General features: G+C 39.0%; 1 protein-coding gene and 1 long non-coding RNA gene across 2 annotated transcripts in view; both read right to left on the reverse strand.

The window, feature by feature from the left end:
• Positions 1-10,546, reverse strand: part of LOC145665488 (uncharacterized) — a 36,413-nt gene extending 25,867 nt beyond the window's left edge. The window contains exon 1 of the long non-coding RNA XR_014127559.1: positions 10,429-10,546. This is a non-coding gene — a long non-coding RNA (uncharacterized LOC145665488). The remainder of the gene's footprint in view (positions 1-10,428) is intronic.
• The window catches only part of LOC145682948 (uncharacterized), a 666,209-nt gene that overhangs the window by 374,813 nt on the left and 274,386 nt on the right, over positions 1-17,010 (reverse strand). The gene's annotated exons all lie outside the window — the stretch shown is intronic.

Consider the following 17,010-nt stretch of genomic DNA (forward strand, 5'->3'; position numbering starts at 1 on the left):
AAGGAAGACAAATGGAGGAGTGCCCATGATCTATATGCAACAAAAGGAAGACAAATGGAGAAGCGGCCATGATCTATCTGCAACAAAAGGAAGACAAATGGAGAAGCGGCCATGATCTATCTGCAACAAAAGGAAGACAAATGAGGAGCGGCCATGATCTATCTGCAACAAAAGGAAGACAAATGGAGGAGCGGCCATGATCTATCTGCAACAAAAGGAAGACAAATGGAGGAGCGGCCATGATCTATCTGCAACAAAAGGAGGAGCGGCCATGATCTATCTGTAACAAAAGGAAGACAAATGGAGGAGCGGCCATGATCTATCTGCAACAAAAGGAGGAGCGGCCATGATCTATCTGTAACAAAAGGAAGACAAATGGAGGAGCGGCTATGATCTATCTGCAACAAAAGGAAGACAAATGGAGAAGCGGCCATGATCTATCTGCAACAAAAGGAAGACAAATGGAGAAGCGGCCATGATCTATCTGCAACAAAAGGAAGACAAATGGAGAAGCGGCCATGATCTATATGCAACAAAAGGAAGACAAATGGAGAAGCGGCCATGATCTATCTGCAACAAAAGGAAGACAAATGAGGAGCGGCCATGATCTATCTGCAACAAAAGGAAGACAAATGGAGGAGCGGCCATGATCTATCTGCAACAAAAGGAAGACAAATGGAGGAGCGGCCATGATCTATCTGCAACAAAAGGAGGAGCGGCCATGATCTATCTGTAACAAAAGGAAGACAAATGGAGGAGCGGCCATGATCTATCTGCAACAAAAGGAGGAGCGGCCATGATCTATCTGTAACAAAAGGAAGACAAATGGAGGAGCGGCTATGATCTATCTGCAACAAAAGGAAGACAAATGGAGAAGCGGCCATGATCTATCTGCAACAAAAGGAAGACAAATGGAGAAGCGGCCATGATCTATATGCAACAAAAGGAAGACAAATGGAGAAGCGGCCATGATCTATACGCAACAAAAGGAAGACAAATGAGGAGCGGCCATGATCTATCTGCAACAAAAGGAAGACAAATGGAGGAGCGGCCATGATCTATATGCAACAAAAGGAAGACAAATGGAGAAGCGGCCATGATCTATATGCAACAAAAGGAAGACAAATGGAGGAGCGGCCATGATCTATCTGCAACAAAAGGAAGACAAATGGAGGAGCGGCCATGATCTATATGCAACAAAAGGAAGACAAATGGAGAAGCGGCCATGATCTATATGCAACAAAAGGAAGACAAATGAGGAGCGGCCATGATCTATCTGCAACAAAAGGAAGACAAATGGAGGAGCGGCCATGATCTATCTGTAACAAAAGGAAGACAAATGGAGGAGCGGCCATGATCTATCTGCAACAAAAGGAGGAGCGGCCATGATCTATCTGCAACAAAAGGAAGACAAATGGAGGAGCGGCCATGATCTATCTGCAACAAAAGGAAGACAAATGGAGGAGCGGCCATGATCTATCTGCAACAAAAGGAAGACAAATGGAGAAGCGGCCATGATCTATATGCAACAAAAGGAAGACAAATGGAGAAGCGGCCATGATCTATATGCAACAAAAGGAAGACAAATGGAGGAGCGGCCATGATCTATCTGCAACAAAAGGAAGACAAATGGAGAAGCGGCCATGATCTATATGCAACAAAAGGAAGACAAATGGAGAAGCGGCCATGATCTATATGCAACAAAAGGAAGACAAATGGAGGAGCGGCCATGATCTATCTGCAACAAAAGGAAGACAAATGGAGGAGCGGCCATGATCTATCTGCAACAAAAGGAAGACAAATGGAGGAGCGGCTATGATCTATCTGCAACAAAAGGAAGACAAATGGAGAAGCGGCCATGATCTATATGCAACAAAAGGAAGACAAATGGAGGAGCGGCCATGATCTATCTGCAACAAAAGGAAGACAAATGGAGGAGCGGCTATGATCTATCTGCAACAAAAGGAAGACAAATGGAGAAGCGGCCATGATCTATCTGCAACAAAAGGAAGACAAATGAGGAGCGGCCATGATCTATCTGCAACAAAAGGAAGACAAATGGAGGAGCGGCCATGATCTATCTGCAACAAAAGGAAGACAAATGGAGGAGCGGCCATGATCTATCTGCAACAAAAGGAGGAGCGGCCATGATCTATCTGTAACAAAAGGAAGACAAATGGAGGAGCGGCCATGATCTATCTGCAACAAAAGGAGGAGCGGCCATGATCTATCTGCAACAAAAGGAAGACAAATGGAGGAGCGGCCATGATCTATCTGCAACAAAAGGAAGACAAATGAGGAGCGGCCATGATATATCTGCAACAAAAGGAAGACAAATGAGGAGCGGCCATGATCTATCTGCAACAAAAGGAAGACAAATGGAGGAGCGGCCATGATCTATCTGCAACAAAAGAAAGACAAATGGAGGAGCGGCCATGATCTATCTGCAACAAAAGGAAGACAAATGGAGGAGCGGCCATGATCTATCTGCAACAAAAGGAGGAGCGGCCATGATCTATCTGTAACAAAAGGAGGAGCGGCCATGATCTATCTGCAACAAAAGGAAGACAAATGGAGGAGTAGTCATGGTCTATCTCCAACAAAAGGAAGACAAATGGAGGAGCGGCCATGATCTATTTGCAACAAAAGGAAGACAAATGGAGGAATTGTAATCAAATATTCATAGCATGACCACAACAGCATAACAATAAAATAAACGAGGAAAGACAGTATGGACAATGTAGGAAAAGTCATAGGGACATTGCGGATAATTTTCTGCTTACCCTCGTATATAAAAACTTAATACGATCTAACAAGTAGAAATATTAAACGCATTTCTCTATTCACTTTTTTTGTTATAGATTATTTTATTCTATTTAGTCTATATAAAAGGCTTAACGTGACTTATTCATCAATTCCCAAACGAATTCAACATAATAGAGAAACTTCCGTCGTGGACGGCCTACCTCCTTGGTGTTGTGCGCAACAGATAGAAATATGGGAATCTGAGGTCTTAAGGGGGGATTTCTTAAGGTTGCAAAAATGTCACGAATTGCTGAAGTTAGTACTGGGAAAACCGGTATAAAAGCTCCTAATTCAAAATAATCACATACGCGTTTAAAAGGTCTTTAATATCCAACTCACAAAGGGGAAAAAACGAAAAATTCATTTCTCAAAGAATGAGGTGAAATGCGGAAAATTCATTTCTCAAAGAATGAGGTGAAAAGAGGAAAAATTCATTTTTCAAAAAGGGAAACGGAAAAAAGGGGAAAATATTCATTTTGCAAAGGATAAGATGAAAAGGTGAAAAATTCATTTTCCCCCAGAAGGATGACATGAAAAGGGAAAACTTCATTTCTCGAACGGTGGGTGAGAAGAGGAGATTCATTTCTCAAGAAGATGAAGGGAAAAAGGGAAAATTAATTATTAGAAGGATAGGGTGAACACAGGATTTTTTTCAGAAAGTATGGGGTGAAAAGAGAAAAAAATAATTTCACAAAACAACTAGTAAAAATTGGGATATAAGGACAAGGTGGGAAGGAAAAAATCTTAAAAAGTTGTGAAAAGGGGGAAATTAATTTTAAAAAAATGAAGTGAAAAGGGGAAAAATCCAGTTCTCAAAAGGATGAGGCGAAAGGGGGAAAAATAATTTTTCAGAAGTACGAGGTGTAAAAGGTCCAATCAGAAACACTAAACTCGAAAAACCCATGCTGGAGTATTTCCTGAAATTCAACTCCGAAGAGCGGAAAAAGAGCAAACAATTTTCAGAGGATAGCAAAGTGTCCTTAGCAAACTCGATACTAAGATCAGAGGTGGATCTAGAACGTAAAAATTGGGGGGGGGGGCAGCCAGAAACCCAGACTCCTAGGCCCCCCGGCCCCGAGCTTGATTCACCACTGACTAAGATATGAAAGTTGATATCTGAACAGGACCGTGCCGTGGAAAATCAGTGCCCGGGGCGAGAGTATACGACGGCGCCCCCATACATATATTCCAAGCAATTTTTCTTATCTTTTTTTCCTTTTTTCTCCCGAAGTTTTCGCCTCCCTTACTTCGGCGTCCGGGGCCGCTGCCCCGCTCGCCCCCCCCCCCCCCTTCACGACACGGCCTTGTATCTGAATGTATTTTTGCAGAATGAGGAATTACAAACTACGAATGTCTGATTGATTACCATGAATTTTGGAGTTTCCTCCCGTAAGGGAATTAGGGAGAATCTAAGTATTGTACTATATCTTGATGAAACTTTTATAGAAATATTTCGATATGTGGGAGACCGCAATGATATTATCTAGACAGAATCTAAATTCTATAATTTCGTTGGGAATCTAACCCAGGACTGTCTCATCAAGGTCCGACAGCCTACGCTATTTGGCTACAATGCTTCGCACAATTTTGGATCAACTGTAGGAGCAGCATTTGAACTCGCGAATTTACGTTCTACAGTTTGCCTGACTGATACCTTGCTGTTAACGTCCCTGGGTTAAGTACCTGGCCACAATGGAGTATGTTCGTTCTAAAGGTGACCACAGTTCGCCACTGAACCTCTGCACTTGAAACATAAAAATAAAATGTTATTTTCATTGCATAACAATTGAGTTTTCATTTGTGAAGTGGAAAGAAGAAACATGTTGAATTGTTTTACGTGTATTGCAACACGAAAGAACAGCCGATTTTCTCCCTCCCCCCTTTCGATTAGAATAGCCCATCCTATAACCTGTCTATTCGACGAAATCCACCCACGGCCAATGGCAGGAACGAAGAGTTGCGGCACTGTACAGCTCTGCCGTGTCGTGACAAAACGCTGTAACTTTGTCGAAGAAGTTTTGCGAAAATGAGCCTTAAAGTTTTCATCCGAAAATGTGATCTGTATCGTGTAGAAATAGTGTATCTTGACTTTGGAAACACGTGGTTACATGTAATGTTACGTAAATGCATGTTGTGTGATTAAATTTGGTGAAAATTGATTGGTTGACCATTATTGCCTAGTTACACTGGTTCTACACGGTACAGATCACATTTTCGGATGAAAACTTTAAGGCTCATTTTCGCAAAACTTCTTCGCCAAAGTTACAGCGTTTTGTCACGACACGGCAGAGCTGAGACTCGGATCTCAGCCCACAACGCTGTTGCTTCTACGGGTTGCTGACCTTGTGCTGAAGAAAGTATTTTTTTCTCCCTTTGTTTTCTGCTTGGTTAAGAAAAACTCTCCTCCCTCCCATTTACTCTACAAGGAATACAAAAACAAATCGATACTTAGAACAGAACTTGAGGTATCACAAGCAGTTTTCATTGTGTTTCCTTGTAATTGCAACAACACTTAGTTTCTCACAAGGTTCTAGAAAAGCCGTAGATTAAAAGTGACTGATCTTAATCTTATGCGATTGGTCAACTATCTACGGTTATGGCTTATAGGCTACCCACTACAAAGGCTATAAGAAATGAAAAAAAAATGAAATGAAATCTTTAAGTTTTACGTCTAACGATTATGCCGGTTAGACTAAAGGAGACGGTGATGATGAGAGATGAGTGAAATGTTGGAATGAAGAAAGTGGGAGGAAACGGGAGAACCCCGAGAAAACCCACGAGCACGGTGTTTGTCCACCACAAAGTCCACACGGCGCGAGCTGGGATCGAACCAGGGACCCCAAGCACCGGAGGTGAATGCTCTACCACTGAGCCACCGCGCCTCCCTGCAAGAAATGGATTCTACTATTATAGAAATAGATGGATATCGTGAGATCTCCGCAATTGGTATATTAAAAATCCCACACAAGCTTATTACAAACCACAAATTGTAAGAAGGTCGCTGACAAGAGGATGTGATAAAATAGGGGTCGCGATAGGAATTAGGTTGAGAACCACTGAACTAGAGGTACTATCCCAGTAATTGCTTGGCATGTTCTGAGGGAAACTAAAACAGTCTTCAGTCAGAATGGCTGGTTGTCTCAGGAATTTACATCCTGAGTGTAATAGGGAATTTTATTAATATTCTGTAGAATTACCCCCTCCCCTCTTTGTCACCCTATAAAACTGTCTACTTCCTTCTTTCTAGAAATCGAAATCTAAATGAGTATGAATGGTACAAAGTATCTCCCACGAAACGCGGATGGGGTTTCACAGATTTCGTTGTGCGACATTTTTTCTTGTCATTTTCAAGTTTAGTTCAATGTCTCACGACCAAGGAAAAGGATGATGATGAGATGAATGATAGTGGTGGCATGACGAAAGTGGAAGGAAATAGGAGAACTCCGAGAAATCCAATCCGCACAGCGTTTGTCCAACCCTAAGCCCATTTGGGGGGAGCAGGGGCCGAACCAGGAAGCCGTGCCCGAGGTAGGTCAAAATTCCGTAGTTTCATGTGCGCAATACAACATGAATACTTAAGAGTCTTCATCCCGGCGAAATTAAAATACCGCTAATTTTACAGTAATTGTGTGATATCTTCAAATAGATAAAAGATAATTGAAATATGGAACAAGAGCACCCTAGGCAATATTATTTTGCGTGAGGTACCATTATCACAAGTCACCTAGTGGCTTTCCGTTTTCAGCTGTTTAGAAACGCGAAAATAAATGCCGATTTTCAAAATGGCTCGAAATCGAAAGCAGATAAGTGAGTCGTGATAACGGTTTCTCATGTAAAAATAATATTGTCTAGGGCGCTCTTGTTCCACATTTCGATTATCTTTTATCTATTTGAAGATATCACATAATTTCTGTAAAATTAACGGTATTTTAATTTCGTCGGGATGAAGACTCTTAAATGGTATTTTAAGTAGAAACATGCCCTTAAATGTACGTGCAAAATTTAATAAAATCCAATCTTGCCCAATAAAACCCTCTGGGCTGTTTTTTAATGTGTTTTTAAAAACCCTATAACAAAGGAGAAATAGTGTTGCAATCCTTCATGGAAATGGTATGTTTCCATCCTTTAATTCGAAATAGTTTTACCTATATTGAAACTCACTTTGAAACGAGATTGGTGTTTAAGATTTTGATCATTATAGAATACTAAACCAATGGTTCTCAACCTTTTCTTGACTGTCTATGTCGATTTTAAGTAATTATTATTAAATTCTTCATGATTTTTAAATTCTAAAATTTCGTGACACATCTTAAGGGGACTGCGTGACACACCAGTGTATCGCGACACATCGGTTGAGAACCACTGTACTAAATCTTACGAAGGGGCAGCGGTAGCTCAGTGGCAGAGTGTTCATCTCTGGTGCATTGGGCCCTGGTTCGATCTCAACTCGCGCCAAGTAGACTTTGTGATGGGCAAACATCGTGTGCGTGGGTTTTCTCGGGGTTCTAGCGTTTCCTCCCACCTTCTTCATTCATTACTCATCAGCACCGTCTCCTTTAGTCTAGCCGGCATCGCCGTGTGACGTAAAACTTAAAGATTATTTTATTTTTTAAACTTTACGAAGGAGAACACAGTTAAATTTTGCTGGCATAAACCTGGATACACTCTGTATATCAGATTTTGCACTACGTTTCCAACTTTCGCACAGGGACATCTGGGAAGGGGGAAGCGAAGAGGCACGTAAACCACAGAATGAGTGTGTGAACGTGTGTACCTAGTAGTGAAAATTCTAACCACATGGAAATGCTCCCATGTGTACCATGTAAACATAGATGGGTGTATCTCCCTCGATGGCTATACGCGTACGCTGAGAGAGAGTAAAGCTTCAGAATGAGATGGAAAGGGTAATAGCACGCCATCCACCAGAATATATACAAATAAGCAATGTATCTCGCGACAAGAAAAAAAAGTATGAATAATGAGATTTTTTTTAAAAAAAGAAAGAAAAACCTCCTCCCCCTCTTTTCCTGCAAGCAATTACAAGCTCTCAGTATCAGAGGCATATTTTGAACGAACAGAGGCAAAGAACATTTTATCCCGAGTTAATTGAAGCTGGAGTTTAAAGCTGAGCGTACAGTTCTTAACGGTAGGCAAACTTGTATGATCCCTCAAGACACTTGCGAAGAACTCCTTAAATGGATTAGAAAAGAGATAAGAAAAGAAAATGGTTGGTCGGTTTCAAGGTGCAGAGGTCTTTATAATAGTCTTGTGCCAGTTGGCTCATAAAAGTAGTTACCATTTTCTTCCAATTTACTTCTTAAACACGATGTAATTTATATACAGTACTGCTCCGATCTACGAGTGTTCTCTCTTGCGGATAATACGTGAGAGAAATATTCGCTATATTTCCCCCAACTTGCAAATGAAGATTCCACTAACTATCATGATAAAATTTTGCGTGCCAGAGCATCTAAGTTCTCTTTTCTCTTTCTAATTATCTCACGCTAGTAAGCGCAACAATATTTTATATATAGAGGGTAGTCAGAAATTAAAGTTTTACGTCAAGTGTACTGTTCATACTAGATATAAGGAGAAATGCTTACATGTACAATGAAGACACATCTTTACATTATTTTTGACGTAGTCATCTTTTCTGTAGAAGCATTGGTCTAGGCGGAAAATCCTTTGTTAAATTCCTGGAGACAGAAGATAGGATCCTGATCATTATAGCGAGACGACAGTACGTAGTACTACTAATAAAATATAGCCCAAAGTGTTACGATTTAACTCTTAATCTTTTTTTTTCTTTCTTTTCTTTTTTTTTTTTTGTTTAACTGTATAGTGCATTGATTGGACATGGTTCATAAACTTCATCGAAGCGTGCCTAAGGCTAAATTCTGATGCGCAGTTTTTCAGCAAATCGAAAAATAAAGTTTTATGGGGTTAGAAATTAGACTGTTCATTCCCAATAATATTGATAGTTTCCATTCTCCTACAAAAGATTATTTATTTATTTATGTATTGTGTATGTAAAAAGAATGAAGTGGTAAGAAAAAGATTGTGTCAATCATTTCTGTCTTCTTCTGACGGTGACCCACACTCCTACACAGATACTACTTATAATGATAAATTGAAAGTTGTCAAAGATAACATTATAATAATAAAATTTTAAACATTATCATAGATAACATTATAATAATAAAAAATTAAAAGTTATCAAAGATAACATTATAATAATAAAAAATTAAGTTATGAGAGATAACATTATAGTAATAACAAATTAAAAGTTATCAAAGATAACATTATAACAATGAAAAATTTAAGTTATTAGAGATAACATAGTAATAAAAAATTAAAAGTTATCACAGATAACATTACAGGAATATAAAATTTAAAAATTATCAAAGATAATTTTACAATAATAAAAATTTTAAAAGTTATCAAAGATAACATCAAATAATAAAAAAATTAAAGTTATGAAAGGTAACATTATATTAATAAAAACATTTAAAACTTATGAATGAAATGAAATCTTTCAGTTTTACATCCCATGATTATGCCATGTAGGTTAAAGGAGACGGTGATAATGAGAAATGAAGGAAATTGTAGAAATGAAGTGGGAGGAAATGGGAGAACCTCGAGAAAACCTACGCATACTGTGTTTGTCCAACACAAAGCGCACTTGGTGTGAGCTGAGATCGAACCAGGGACTCCACGCACCAAAGGTGAACGCTCTACCACTGAGCCATCGCGGCCCCCTTAAAAGTTATCAAAAATACAATTTAAAATAATTAAAAGTTCTCAGTACACCTAATGTGAATTACAGTATGCACTTTCGTAAATAGTGGTAGCACAGTTATGCTACAAACATAGTCAAAGCCAACCCTATGGGATAACGTAACAACGAAACAAGAAAGAGCTAAATATCATGTTAATTGATGAATTTTTTTGAATATATGAATATTTTTCGGGATATAGGATGAATTAATAGAATTTCAATTGTTTTATATCAGAAAATTTTATTCTGGACACGATTTTTTTTTCATACAAGGAGGATCGCCTACTATAGATAGGAGTTGCGGCTGTCTTGTCTCAAAAAGGTGGCGTGAAAGTGATGTCTCGTTAAGTGTGTGTGTGTGTTTCTGTTGGAAGAAATCTATCTCGTAGCGAAAACTATTTTGATTGCAAAGTAAGATGCAAGTAACTTCCTCATGTGAATTACAGTATGCAGTTTCGTAAATCGTAGTACCACAGTTATGCTCCAAATATAGACAAAGCTAACTCTATGGCCTATGAATTCTGGTAGTTTATTACTGTGTTCACAAAACCTCTCCAATGATTTTTATCCTTAGCCAACTGGATCCAGTTTTTACTTTGTATTCCTATTTCTGCGAAATATATGTTTTAAATATAGATAAAAGTATATTTTTGAAAAAAATTAAGGGCGTGTTCGGTTAAGGTAACTTTGCCTCTCTGATGACACTTTACGGAACAACTCAAAAAGCTGTAGTTTTAGATATACTGTTCTTTCTTCTTCTTTTTTAAGAATCCAGAAATTCTAATCAACAAAGTGAAAGAATAGAGATTTTTTTTTTCGAACTAGGGAGGATTTAAAAAACTCACCCGCTGGATATTTCGCCATCATCGGACGAAGTTGAATCTGATGCTGCAGCAACCGTGACGTCACACCACCTGAGAGTCGGGGAACTGTTCAGTTGAACCATCGAGATGAGAAGAAGGCCTAACACATACTGACGACCTCGTCCAACTTTCCACCACAACTGCTTTCAATCTCCCTTCCCTTCCGTCAGGACAATGTTTCCTACGCAATCTTCCGACTCAACGCCCCTGAAAAGCAGCCTACATGATGTGGCTATACTATATAATACCTCACATAAACAGAGAAAAGAGGGAAAGAGACACACCTGTCTTGATGCCCATAAAGAAAACTAACCGGCCCAAGCCCACTTGTAATCGCTTTGTATGGAGTGAAGCAAGGTTTTTAGGAGGACTGTCCTTAACGGGTTCCGCTCATAAATATACCACCACGCAATTCTAATCTCAAACGTATTTATACTCCATCATCAAAGCATTACAAAAAGTTACAATAACAATTTGGAAATCTTCCAATACAAATCTCCTTTATTGCTATTACTATTGTTTGGACAATTTAATATTTGTGCTCTGTGTGTGTAACCAGCTTACATAAGACGAAGCAATGTCTCCTAGATCACCTCTCCTACACCATTCACGTCACTACAATTAATGATTACTCGTTCTGCTATTTATACCGAAATATTTTCTTTTTATTTCTTTTCTCAAAGCAAAACTGGCTCAAGAACTTACAAAGCATCATTGTATACAATAAATATGCATAAGATGTATACCTGTAATGTGTTTGTATGTTATTGGCATACGTATATTAATATATATATATATATATATATATACATATATATATATATATATATATATATATATATATATATATATATATTTCTTTGCTTTACAAACGAATAATACGTTTCAATTCAAATCATGTTTATTTACTTTCGACGTTTGCATTCCATGGTTAATTAATTTTTTTCGTTTAATTTGTTTATAGCTGTAGCTATAAAGTACGTTCCTTAGTCGGTTTTTGATAGTATACGTTATTACAAGGACGCAACATCCACTACACTAACCGCCCTCCTCGTTGCTATGGTGTCTAGTACACAAGGCCCTGGGTTCGATTCCCGATAGCCTCACTGCTGACAATGTACGGAAATGCAAACGAATTAATCAACACCAATCAGTATTTTCAAATTTTTAAATTAGTTTCTATTAAAATTAATAAAATAATTTATTTCGACAACTGACTCTTTGTCGAGCAATTCTAATTGTTATTCGAACAAATATCTTAATAATTTACAAATATCCTAATAATTTAATTGAACCAGTTTTCTAACAATTGATTACAATTTTTTTTTTTTTTTTTAAACAACTGACTGCTATTGGAACACATTTCTAACAGGGGGCGCGGTAGCTCAGTGGTAGAGCGTTCACCACCGGTGCTTGGGGTCCCTGGTTCGATCCCAGCTCGCGCCGTGTGGACTTTGTGGTGGACCAACACCGTGCTTGTGGGTTTTGTTGGGGTTCTCCCGTTTCCTCCCACTTTCTTCATTCCACCATTTCACTCATTTCTCATTATCACCGTCTCCTTTAGCCTAACTGGCATAAACGTGGGACGTTAAACTTAAAGATTTCATTTCATTTCACTTTTCTAACAAATTATTATTATTCAAGCATTTTTCTAACAAATGATTATTATTCAAACATTTTCCTAACAAATTATTATTATTCAAATATTTTTCTAACAACTGATTGTTATTCCAGCAATTCTAACGATTGTTATTCCAACAATTCTAACAATTGGCTTTTATTCGAACAATTCTTCTAGTCATTTACTGTTTCAAACCATTCTTCTAACCGGTGCAGGAGACCTGGGTTCGATTCCTGGTGGGCGCTCGTTGTTCGGATCTCATGTCAACCTGTAAGTCCACGTCTCACATAGCTTCGAGGTTGAAAGGGTCGGTAAACTACATTCCAACAAAACCAATTCTTCAAACAATTGTTATTTCAATATTTCCTAATACTGTTATTCGAACATTACTCCTACTATCCGTGCAACAAGAGTTGATCTTTGATAGATCAATATTCCAAGTACTATTATTATTGTTATTTGGAAACCATACGCTCCTGCTATATTTTTACTACTATGAAATTATGATTTGTTAAATGTCCTAATTTGCCGCCAGAACTGCTGTGTCAGTTGCGGAGCCTTTGGCAACAGCGCAACCAATACTCCACGTGCTCTACTCAACTGTCAGAAGTCAACTCTTGTTGCACGGATAATAACAACTGACTATTACCCGAACAATTATTCTAACTGATTGTTATTTAAATGATTATTCTAACAGTTGACTGTTATTCTAACAAAATTGTTCATGAATTTCTTATTACGCATTCTGAGATCGAACTCACGACCTTACATTCCGCCATCAAAATACTTCGTAATTGTTAGACCTCTTCAATTGCAGCGGATGATGATGTTTTACTGCAAAAATTAAAATGAAAGACGGAAAAGAGTATTTGAAGGGAAAATACTGTAGCTACGTTCTATACAAGTCATATCTCCATTTGTATGGTCTATTGACAGAAGTCATCAGTCAAAATGGCTAACCGCGAGATTCGTGCGGATCTTCATGGGACACACGGTGGCTCAATGATAGAGCGCCTACCTCTGGTGCAGGTCCGTATCCATGGGGGGTTAGGGGGCCGGGATCCCCCTAAACTTTGGCTGCCCCCCTAAAAGTTTCACGGCAGGCTTACAAATGAACTATAATATGGTGATGAAGTATAATATGATTCGGTCGGGCCCCCCTAATTTCTACCGCCCCCCCTAAATTTTTGGGCTGGCTACGGGCCTGCTCTGGTGCATAAGGTCTCTGGCTCGATTCTCCGCCAAATGTTTCTGGTGGACAATATCGAATCCATGGGTTTTCTCGGGGTACTTCCGTTTCCTCCCACTTTCTCATTCCACTAATTCTTTCATCATCATTCATTTGCTTTAATCATCGTCTCTCCCTTAGCCTAAAGGGCATAATCGTGGGACGTTACACTCTAAAGATTCCATTTCCAGCGGATCTCCCGATTAGGAAACAAGAACGTTATTTAGCCATCTACGTGTAATGTAACGTAATGAAATGAAATGTTTTTTTTTTTTTTAAAATTTAACGTCCCACGAATCTACGTGTAATCAACCAAACAATGGGGATCAGCGTAAAAAAGAAAAACTTTGATGCGAAGGGTACCTGGTTCGGTCTCAGGCCGAATAATTATGCGGTGGATAACATTCTACCCATAACTTTTCTCAGGGTTTTCTCTTTTTCTTCCACTGACATCCCACCAATTCCGCTTATTATTATTATTATTATTATTATTATTATTATTATTATTATTATTATTATTATTATTATTATTATTATCTATTACTTGACTTTTTCTCTTTTCTCCTACGAGGTATAACTGTGGGATGAGGCATTTCATTTCGACAACCTAAACCTGAGCTATTCACACAGCGTACAGTTCTAATAAGAGCGTGAACATCCTTTCCATTTCTTACTATATCTATGCAAGTCCCTTTACGCACACAAGTAAAGGACAGGAAGACTCTCAAACGGAGTGAATGGCTGTAGACAAACATATAAATGTAGTATTTTAATACTTAGAATGTTGGAGTGAGTTTGTGGCAAACTTGGATTAAGTGATAGATGACACCAAATACAAATATTTTTCCTTATAATTCCATATCCGAGTACGCTTCATTGTGAGTCTAGAAGCCTTCCAAGTTGCCAGCTTGCAATAGGTTTTGTCATTCAGATTAAAGCAAAGCGCCTGAAATGCCCATCAACCCGCTATACGTAACTCTTTTACTGGTTGCCTTTCACAAGGGTATCAACCTTAACGTCCTAGTGGCAATATTAAACTAACAGGGTCAAAACGACCCCTAAAATGTGGAGTCGAAAAATAAAGTTGGTTTGAAAATTTGAACGACAACTAGCAAATCTACACAAAATTTGGAATCAGACAGTGAAAACGGCACGTTTTGAGCACTTGTGAGTTTCGAGATCTCATTGTCGAAAGGATTGGCCAGAAACATATACACTTTTCTCGACCACAAACATTAAACCTAGCATTTTAATACAGAAAATTCGGAAGCCTAACCTCTAAGAAAACGCAGGTCTTACACTACATGGACGAACAAGATCCAAGATTCTACAGTCCACGAAAGGCTATAGTTGACCACATGTCTTTGGAAAGAAACAATAAATTGTATATTTAACGCCCCACAAACATTAAACCTATAGTCCACGAAAGGCTATAGTTGACCACATGTCTTTGGAAAGGAACAATAAATTGTATATTTAACGCCTCACGAGCAAATAACACAGCAGATAAATGCAAGGATTATGGAAGGACTAATGAAATGAGCATGTAGAAGGAAACAGGTACACTTAAACACTTATGCAGCATTTCTTCTAACAACTGATTGTTAATTGAACAATTTTTCTAAAACGGGACGTTATACGAACGAATTTCCGTACATTTGATTCGAACCATTCTTTTAACAACTGGTTCTTGTTCGAACATTTTTTTTAAGTGACTGTCATTTTAACAAATCTAAAGTATCGTATTTAATTGAGCAATTCTTTTAACAAGCGTCTGCTATTTGAAATTACTGTAATAATTGTTTGAATTTTCGTTATTCAAACAATTTCGACCATTTTATCTCCCATGTTCTTGAATCGAAACAGACACCCTTCATACGAGAAGTGAACAGACTATCACTAAGCCATCGTGCTAGACAAACGTCTTTCAATTTGGTAATGCGATCGGCACACCAGTTGTCCTGGACTTCACCAATCTAATCTCTGTTAATACGTCTTTTCAGAAGGTGCTAACTACAGTATTCCATGTGGTTTGGATCCCAAGTAAAGATTTAGAACCACGTCTCACATAGCCTTGCTGCTGGAAGGGAAGCTAAATTCAAATCAAAAACACAAAGGAAGGGGACTAGTGATGATTTCCGGGAGTATCCGAGGAAAATTCTCCCGGGGTATTATTTCCAAACGTGTTCCACATGGTTTACCAGTATTTTGGCAGTATGGAAAGTCCACCCTGGGAGAAAATCTGAAATCCTCACTGATTGAAACCTAACAGGAAGTCAAAACCTGGTCACACAACCAAAGACAAACAAGTCAACCACATTATACATCGTTAAAAGCCACTTTACCCCACCGCATAAAAGCAATCAGCACAATTGCACGTGCTACACCTTATATCCGAAGAGTTATTATCATCAATTTTATCGCGATGAGTGTAGTATTGGCAACCCTGTCGTAGTTCCAGCAGGTGCTGGCTGGCCACAGACATGGGAATTCCCAACTCTCGCAGTCAATCCATGCTCCACCACACCTTTAGGGCATTGGTCTTGCTGGCTAAGCTCTGTGCGCCAACAAATACAAGAGAACGAGGCATGCCATGCGTTACCAATTGCGCAGGCGCACAGCTACAAGGATCTATATCTTTGGTATTCTTTACCACAGATTTCATCAACATTACGTTAGTCACCTATTCTTTCTTACAAAAAAGAAAAATCACTTTCTTTTATCCTTCATATACAGGACTGGAAGGCAAAGGTCAAATTACGTGCTTATACGCAAACCACATCATCAAAGTTTGGCGAACAGTATCCAGAATTTTACTTTCTGCAATGCACTGAAAGGTGCGAAACAAAATATGACGTGCCGGTTATGTCTTTGCAACTGGACAGAAACGGCAAAAGAAGTACAGTAAAGCCACGATTATCCGCATAATTGGGTGACAAGAGCATTGCGGATAATCCAACAACAGTTTTGAATTGAGTTGATTTTAAGGTCCTTTTCAGCAATGAGGCTATATGAGACGGGACCTACTGATTAACGTGGAATCCGAACCACATGAGTTGCCGCCGGGAAAACCCGAAAACAGACTAAAAAATGTGATGCCAACACGAAAAACAATCCAAGCAAACTTTGCAATTTTCGAAAACTTGATCAATCGATATCGAAAACTTACATCAATCGATATTAGCAACTCTGATCGTATTCTAACATTTTGTTCATATTGGTACGGACAACCTTACAATAGGAGAAAGGTTGCTGCTATATTTGCCTCCCATTTGGAAGTCTCGGGTTTGAATGCCTCGGACAGGTGTTCTAAGTTCTCACTCTCACAAGGCAAATGCTGGGTTGATACTTTAAAACAAGGTCTTCTAACCGAGTTGCAAGACCTTCTCCCAAGTTTTATCAGTGCAAAATGGCTTCTCTGATGCCTGGCAATTTGTTAATTTTCATAAATAAAAATGACTGGAACGATGGTAGCTCGCTAACTCAGTGGCGATCTAGAGAGGAAAAAACTGGGGAGTGGGTACTGCCAGAATAAGTTCCGGTTCTCGGAGATCCGGTTTTCAGAACTGGTTCCGAATCTGGATCCGAAAACCCGGTTCCAGATCTGGATTAGGGATGGCCGGATCCGGATCTGGCCGGATCCGAAGATCCGGATCTGATTGGGTCCGGATCCTTTGGATCCGGATCTGGATCCGGATCTCGGATTTCGGATCTG

Source organism: Thermobia domestica, chromosome 1 (genome assembly GCF_964235325.1).
Source record: "Thermobia domestica chromosome 1, izTheDome1.hap1.1, whole genome shotgun sequence".
NCBI lineage: Eukaryota > Metazoa > Arthropoda > Insecta > Zygentoma > Lepismatidae > Thermobia > Thermobia domestica.